The sequence below is a fragment of the Arachis stenosperma genome, chromosome 10 (assembly GCF_014773155.1).
Source record: "Arachis stenosperma cultivar V10309 chromosome 10, arast.V10309.gnm1.PFL2, whole genome shotgun sequence".
Lineage (NCBI taxonomy): Eukaryota > Viridiplantae > Streptophyta > Magnoliopsida > Fabales > Fabaceae > Arachis > Arachis stenosperma.
Genome location: NC_080386.1, coordinates 3,900,691 through 3,910,404, shown reverse-complemented (window position 1 = coordinate 3,910,404; position 9,714 = coordinate 3,900,691).

Genomic DNA, 9,714 nt, shown 5'->3' with positions numbered 1-9,714 from the left:
AGAGGATGGGAAGTTCTAACCAATCCTGAAACAAAGGTTGGAAGGAACATGGTTCAGGAATTCTACTCAAATCTGTGGCTGACAGATAAGCAGAGAATGACTGAAACCGCTTACCATACCTACAGAACCATGGTCAGAGGGAAAGTTATGTACTTCCATCTGGACAAAATTAGAGAAATGTTCAAGTTGCCTCAACTGCAAGATGATCCTGACTCCTTTAATAGGAGAATGGTGAGAGCAGATAAAGGGTTGGATCAAGTTCTAGAGGACATATGCCTCCCTGGAACTAAGTGGATAACCAATTCAAAGGGTTTCCCAAACCAACTCAAGAGGGGAGACCTCAAACCAATTGCAAGAGGTTGGCTAGACTTTATTGGGCGTTCTATACTGCCCACTAGCAACCGTTCTGAGGTAACTATCAAGAGAGCAGTGATGATTCATTGCATTATGCTTGGAAAAGAAGTGGAGGTTCATCATGTGATTGCTTGTGAGATCTACACAATTGCAAATAAGAATTCCACTGAAGCCAAACTGGCTTACCCAAGCTTGATCTCCTTGCTCTGTAAAGAGGCTGGGGTAAAAATGGGAGTAGATGAATTCATACCCATTGAACACCCAATCACTAAGAAGTCAATGGAAGGACAAGTGCAAGACAACTCTATCAAAAGGAGGGCGCAGGAGTTCCTCCCTGAATTTCCTGAAATTGGCTACTGGGCCAGCCTAGAAGCATCTATCACCAAGTTGCAAGAGACTATGGAGCAACTTAAGGAAGAACAGCAGAATCAGAACTGCATACTCTGCAAATTGCTGAAGGAACAAGAGAAGCAGGGGCGTGAACTCCAAGAGATGAAACGCCAAAAGCTCTCCTCTCAAGCAGAGGGAGCATCCATTTCTCAAAATCAAGGTTGTTGAGTCCTAACTCTGTGAAAACCTCTATCATTAGGAGCCTATGTTTTGCGTTTTTTTTGTTTTGTTTTCTATTTTTAGTTTCATTTTATATCTATATTTGAGTCTTGTTCTTAATTCATAAGTAATAAAATTTAAAGATTATGCCTTAAAGTTATGCATGCCCTATGAATCCATCACCTCTCTTAAGTGAAAAATGCTTTAATCACAAAAGAACAAGAAGTACAGGATTTCGAAATTTATCCTTGAAACTAGTTGAATTAGTTTGATGTGGTGACAATACTTTTTGTTTTCTGAATGAATGCTTGAACAGTGCATATGTCTTTTGAATTTGTTGTTTTGAGAATATTAAAATTGTTGGCTCTTGAAAGAATGAGGAGAAAGAGAACTGTTATTGAGGATCTGAAAAATCATTAAATTGATTCTTGAAGCAAGAAAAAGCAAAAAAAAAAAAATTTTCGAAAAAAAAAGAGAGAAAAAGAAAGAAAAAGAAAGAAATAAAGTTGTGAACCAAGGCAAAAAGAGTGTGCTTAAGAACCTTGGACACCTCTAATTGGGAACTCTAGCAAAGCTGAGTCACAATCTAAAAAAGGTTCACCAAATTATGTGTCTGTGGCATGTATGTATCCGGTGGTAATACTGGAAGACAGAGTGCTTTGGGCCACAGCCAAGACTCATACACTAGCTATGTTCAAGAATCATTATACTTAACTAGGAGAATCAATAACACTATCTGAGTTCTGAGTTCTCATAGATGCCAATCATTCTGAACTTCAAAGGATAGAGCGAGATGCCAAAACTGTTCGGAGGCAAAAAGCTACTAGTCCCGCTCATCTAATTGGAACTATGTTTCTTTGATATTTTGGAGTCTATAGTATATTCTCTTCTTTTTATCCTATTTTGATTTTCAGTTGCTTGGGGACAAGCAACAATTTAAGTTTGGTGTTGTGATGAGCGGATAATTTGTACACTTTTTGGCATTGTTTTTAGTATGTTTTTAGTATCTTTTAGTTAGTTTTTAGTATATTTTTATTAGTTTTTAGTTAAAATTCACTTTTCTGGACTTTACTATGAGTTTGTGTGTTTTTCTGTGATTTCAGGTATTTTCTGACTGAAATTGAAGGTTCTGAGCAAAAATCTGATTCAGAGACTGAAAAGGACTGTAGATGCTGTTGGATTCTGACCTCTCTGCACTCGAAGTGGATTTTCTGGAGCTACAGAAGCCCAATTGGCGCGCTCTCAATGGCATTGGAAAGTAGACATCCTGGGCTTTCCAGCAATATATGATAGTCTATACTTTGCCCAAGATTTGATGGCCCAAACCGGCGTTCAAAGTCACCCTCAGGAATTCCAGCGTTAAACGCCGGAACTGGCATAAAACTTGGAGTTAAACGCCCAAACTGGCATGAAAGCTGGCATTTAACTCCAGAAAAGGTCTCTACACGAAAATGCTTCAATGCTCAGCCCAAGCACACACCAAGTGGGCCCGGAAGTGGATTTTTCTGTCATTTACTCATTTCTGTAAACCTTAAGGTTACTAGTTCACTATTAATAGGATCTTTTGACATTGTATCTGTACCTCATGACACTTTACACGTTTCTTTGTGTACCTTTCACGGCATGAGTCTCTAAACCCCATGGTTGGGGGTGAGGAGCTCTGCTGTGTCTTGATGGATTAATGCAATTACTACTATTTCTTATTCAATCATGCTTGCTTCTATTCTAAGATATCACTTGCTCTCAACCCGGATGAATGTGATGATCCGTGACACTCATCATCATTCTCAACTATGAACATGTGCCTGACAACCACCTCTGTTCTACTTTAGATTGAGTAGATATCTCTTGGATTCCTTAACCAGAATCTTCGTGGTATAAGCTAGAACTGATGGCGGCATTCAAGAGAATCTGGAAGGTCTAAACCTTGTCTGTGGTATTCTAAGTATGATTCAATGACTGAATGACTGTGACGTGCTTCAAACTCCTAGCAGGCGGGGCGTTAGTGACAGACGCAAAAGAATCACTGGATTCTATTCCGGCCTGACCGAGAACCGACAGATGATTAGCCATGCTGTGACAGAGCATAGGAACATTTTTACTGAGAGGATGGGAGGTAGCCACTGACAACGATGAAACCCTACATACAGCTTGCCATGGAAGGAGCCTTGCGTGTTTGATGAAGAAGACAGTAGGAAAGCAGAGATTCAGAAGATGGAGCATCTCCAAAGCCTCAACCTATTCTCCATTACTGCTGAACAAGTACCTATTTCATGTTCTTTTGCTTTTCACAATCAATCCTGATAATTTCTGATATCCTGACTAAGATTTACAAGATAACCATAGCTTGCTTCAAGCCGACAATCTCCGTGGGATCGACCCTTGCTCACGCAAGGTATTACTTGGACGACCCAGTGCACTTGCTGGTTAGTTGTGCGGGATTGCAAAAGTGTTATTACAATTTCGTGCACCAGAAGGTGATCGAATCGAGATGATCCTTCGATAAGGGAAGGTGATCGGCAAACCTTTGGGATAAGAACCTTCGGTAAGGGAAGGAGACCATCCCATCAATTTTATATAATAATATATCTTTGTTGATATGACTCCCTTCTTGTGTATGTCTAAATAACCTTGATTGTAAATTAAACTGAGGGAATGATCCTTCGATAAGGGAAGGTGACCCCCAAAGACAAGATATCGATATGATCCTTTGGTAAGGGAAGGTGATCGATTGAGATGATCTTTCGGTAAGGGAAGGTGATCGCCAAAACGTTTGAGATAAGAACCTTCGGTAAGGGAAGGGGACTCCTACCTTTTATACCGGTTTGAGCTCAATACCTTCCATAAAAGCTACGAGAAAAAGTAATGAAAAGTACAATAAAAAGTGTGATCATGATTGTTCTTCTTTTATCTTTTTTTATTTATGATTATGTTTATTATTTCATTCAAAGATCCTTCTTTTATCCAAAGTTCCTTTTTATTTGATGAGCGATATTGTTTAAGATCTTTATTTTATTCAAATCTATTCTATTTGACTTATCTATGCCAATGTTACTATTCTTCTCTTATTTATTATTTATTTTGCCTTGCTTTATGGCCTATGAGAATATCAAACTAAAGTTTATGAATTTACATGTTTTAACGCTATAGGCATTTTGTATGCATCACACATGTCATAACATAAGTAAATGAGAAGCATCTAAAAGTCACACCACTCTGACTAACCAAGACTTTTGAAAATAATAATTGAACAAAATTGCATCATCACTGTTTTTATTTTAAAACTCGGAGTAGTTGAGGATGGATACGATGACACCATATAGATAAACTATTGAGAAACTTTTGTTTCTCACCCATCTCTCCGTACCATCTTCAGGAACGATGCAGTACAAAGATGTAGATACAAAACATTAAGCGTTTACCTTAAGAAGGAAGAATATACGATTGTTTTAGCCATAGTTATACAAATTAAGAGAATTAGGATTTTCTGTGTGTCTTGCTTTATTTTATTGAGTGATTGCATATTGTAACTATGATGTTTCTTGTTATAATTATTTGGTATGAGTAAAGCTTGTCATTGTTATGCCTTCATAGTTTAGTATGTCCATTTTTCATGTTAGTATTTTCAGATCCACTTATATTTTTCAACTAGTAACTATTTTAATAAAAACTAGTTATTTAATATTTTTATATATAAATTATTTTATATTTGTTTTAAAAGAAAATTTTCACAAGGTCTTGAGTATCAGCTACTAAATATAACCCAATAAAGCTTAACTCCGTTTAAAAGCATTAGGGTGTTACAATACTCAACAATGGTATTTCAGTAATGTTATCAAGATATATTAACCAACTTAATAGTTTTTATAATGTCATAAGTCTATAAGTTTGCAAACTTAAAAATCATGTCATAAAAAGTGAAATTTTAGCAGGTAACAATATTGATCATATTGTTTTGACTTCAATAATGAATATGATACTAACAAATAAAATTGTCGCATGTGAATTTCAACAAGAACAAATCTCCAATATTAAATATTTTGGTATCAATGAGAAATTATTCTTCTTTAAAGATAACTACTATTTTTCTACAATATTTCCTAACTGAACAGGTCAGTCAAAAACTAATCTACCACGTATAAGGTTGGCAGTGGAGTGGTTTTTGCCCTACCTGACCCTACTCCGTTGTCCTTAGACTTCTCAACTACCCGCTCCACCTATGCCTGCAAATAGTAGAATACTGTACCTTAACCCTTTTCTGCGGGTACTCTTCCTACCCCTACCTGTCCTATAACAATTAAATAACACTTTAAAATTTGCATATTCATACATAAATTAAGATAAAAATTAAAATTCATACATAAATTAAAAGGCAAGCATAAAATTCATATAATGTCAAATAATATTATTTTTTTTTAAAAATTAATATTTGATCACTACAAATTTAACATTAAGTGGATTAGCATTTCAATCTCAATATCGTTAGGTGCAGCACTCTTATTTTGTGTGTCTTCTCTAACATTACTAACCATGAAATAATCTTAAAGCACCTATATTAAAAAAATTGAAAAAACTAAACAAACCATATATAAAGCACCTATTGAAAAAATTGAGCAACTATTGCAACAGCTGCAATTAGACCATTGCACATACATAAATCAAGAAAAATTACAAAAGCCCTAATTCTCAATCAATATATATAAACTATTGCAATATGGCAACATCAGTAATTAGAACTCAAAGTCGATAACGATTTAAAATGAAAAATGCATAATGAATTTTATGTAATGAGAACATGCACACTTCAATGAAAAATCAATCATAAAACAAATTTATTTTTATATAAAATATCTTAAAATCAATCACGAAAAATATTAGTACATAATATAGACAAAAATCAGTGAAATACAGATTAGACCCACTGCATGTATATAAACAAAATTGCAAAACAAATTCACAACTTCACTAACAAAATTACAACACAAATTCACAACTTTACTAAGTATAGATTCAATGAAATGCAAATTCAGTCATTCATAATGAGAGAGAGAAAGAGAGAGAGAGAAAGAGAGAAAGAAACTTATTTGCAGACAGAGAGATGGAGGAGAAAGACAGCGACGTACTTATGGGAAAGGGGCTCCGGTGACAAACTCACATAAAACTGCAGCGACGATCAAGTGATTGGTTTATGAAAGAAGAAAAGTAGAACTTAATTGACTCACAATGTGATGGGGAGAGAGGAGGAAGGGGAGAGAGGGAGGGAAGGAGAGGAATTTACCTAGAGAAAAAGAGCTCAACAGAAGGAAGGCAATGATAGGTGTAAGGAATTTATTTAGAGCAAAGGGGCTTAGTAAGAAGGTAGCGACGGACTTAGCGACGGCGATGATGAGCTCAGCAACGACAACGACGAAAGCTGTGAAGGTAGACGGTGACGGGTTTAGTAGCGACGACGATGGGCTCAGTGGCGAGACGACAAGAACTGTAACGGCAACGAGAGCTGTGAGGCTTTCTACGGAGAAGTCGAGAAGAAGATGACTCTGGGTGAAGATGAATGTGTCTCTCTGGCATGGCTATGGAGAATGGACTGAGACTGTAAATCACTGAATATGTGATGTGAGATAAATCCTAATCTCTAAAAAGTGTTTCTAGCATACCCTGGGACGGGTATACCCTAAACTCAACTCTGTCATCACTCCCTCAAACACTTGCCCCGAACAAAAACCCACCCCTATCTCAGGTTGGGTTATTATCCGTCCTGACAGGCAAGAATGGGTCGAGTACTCGCGGATTTCAGTACTCCTGTAAAATCTAACCATATATTGATACTTTATTTATTAATGATCAACCGTTAGCCACTGAATTACTACGCATGCAAGACAAGATTTGAACTCTTAATATTTGTTTAAACGAACGAGTGAGATGACCACTCAGTAAACTTTAATTGATTAAGACAAATACTAATTATTTTAAATATTAAAAATTCTTAATGTTTAATTTTAATTATAATTTTATAAAATATTTATAATAATAATTATGATATATATTTTTTATTTAATTTTTTTAATAAAATTTTTTACATAATTTTATTTATTATCCCGTATTCTATACGAAACATACACTAATTCCAATAAATAATAGGATTAATTAACTAGCTAGCTGGTAAATTTATCACAGTCAGGTATAGTATTAGATAAATTATTGAAAAAAAGTCTAGGTAAACCAATATCTTTTTCTATCAATAATTTAATAAATACTTATAATAAAATTCTGATTTTATATTAACAAAATACTTAATTATTTTATACGTCATTCCTTCTTTATTTTGTCTTACATTGATCATTAATTCTGCAGACTGCAGCATCGTGCGCCTTCTTGCCGCTATTAATTCTGCAGTATTTAGTGTGCCTCTGTTAGAGCATCTCCAACCATTGGAACAATACATACATGAGTCCTCGCACATATTTCAAAGTAAGGAAGGCCCTGTTCAGAGGGACTTACTTTGTTTCATTGGCACTTAAATTAAAAAAAATAAAATAATATGATATTAATATAATAACTAATAATGTTGCATAATATATTATCAATGAAGGGTTGTTCTTCCTCTTATTATATATCAATTTATTTAACTTTAGGTATATAATTAAATATTATAATTATTATAAATTAAATATGATGTAAGTATTTAATTTAGTTATTTAAAAAATTATATTAAATAATTAAATTATATTTAATTTATTAATAATTATAATAATTAATTATAATTCTATTAAATTACATTATTAAAAAAATTAATTATATTAATTTTAAGTATTTTAATTAATTAATTAAGTGGGACCACAACAGGGACTAAAGTTAGTTCCTTCTAATGGAGAAGAGAGAGATGTTTTGAGTTCCTATTTACGCAAAAGCTGATGTGGAGTTCCTTTTTATGACAGGTGGGCCATAAACAGGAACTGGAATGAATTCCTTACTGGAGATGGTCTTATCACTTATCAGTTATCACCGTTAGAGCAACTCCAATGGGTCAAAAATTGAGACCCTATTTCTAACAGGTACAGAAACTTACCGATGGAGAAACGAGAGAATGAGTTTCTGCACAGCTTTTGAGGAGCATGAGTCCCTCTGAATAGGGACTTATATTCTCCAATAATAACTTGCCACTTGGCAAGTTATTATAAAAATAAATAATTATATAAAATATTAATTAATTAAATAATTATATTAAATAATTAAATTATATAAAATTATATTAATTATATTAAATAATTATATTATAATAAATAATTATATTAAATAAATAGATAATAATTAATTTAATAATTATTATAATAATTATTTATATTAAATAATTAAATAATAATTAATTTAATAATAATTATAATGATTAATTATATTAAATATTAATATTTTTATTTAATTAATAATTTATTAATAATTATAATAATTAAGTAGATTAAATAATTAAATTTTTATTTAATTAATAATTTATATTAATTATTTATATCATAATTAATATTAAATATTATTTATATTTATATTATTATATTAAATTAGCCGTTAGAAACTAACCGTTACTATGTTACTGTTATTAGTAATAAATTACTATTAGTGTAACTCCAAATTATCTATTGTGTATTATTGTTATATATGAATTTATTTAATATTAATATTTTTTAATAGTGAATTATTTTTAAATTTAAATATTTAAATTACATTATTAAAAAAATTAATTACATTAATTACAAGTATTTTAATTAATTAATTAAGTGGGACCACAATAGGGACTAAAGTTAGTTCCTCTTAACGAAGAAGAGAGAGATGCTTTGAGTTCCTATTTACTGTTTATGACGCAAAAGCTGATGTGGAGTTACTTTTTATGACAGGTGGGCCATAAACAGGAATTGGGATGAATTCCCTACTGGAGATGGTCTTAGTTCTGCAATATAAAATTTTTTAATAAAATTTAAAAATAAAAAATATATTTTATTCCATATTATTATATTTATATTCTGACCGGTGACCGCTACCCTGTCAAGTGTCAACTACGTTATTATGTTTAACTAATTATCTAATGACCAGTTGTTAAGTTTGGGTAATTCAGAGGGTTCAAATTCGTTAAATAATAATATCATGGTTAGAACGAATCTCTGTAGATGTATCGTATATTAATGTTATTTTGCCACGTATTTTCGAAGAACTCGAGTTGTGATATTCTGAGGCTAGTTTTCTAGTAGACCCAGCGTCACGACGAAAACCGTGGTAAAACTTGGACCATTCCAAGCAGGAAAGTATGCTGAATCAAAACACTTAATTAACACAGATAAATTATGAATCAAAGAAGCTTCCGGAATTAAAAAAAAAAAGAATACGAAAAGAAATAATTTATATATTATTAGGAATCGGATACTAATAATCATTTGTTAATCCTTTACTTTGAATGTACCTAAACAATTTAACTGACCTAAAATAACAAGATTGATACCCAATTTTATTTTTTTTTTCGCTGAAAGTAACAAGCAAAACAAAAATATGTTTGTCAAAACAAATAAATAAATAAAACTCTAATTTTGTTTCTTTATTCTGATTGAATCTTTAAAATTTTTTCGATGTTTTTTTCAATATTCACTTTTATATTAGAATTTTTTCTTCGGCGGCTGAACTTATATTTCATATATTCTATTTTACTATGGCTTATGTGCATAGCATATACTTCTAAAGCTTCTCTTCATAAATCAAACTTCTTATTTAGGTATTTTTTTACTCTTCTATAAGGACGATATTATTGGCAAAAAGTATGCACCATGGCACAGG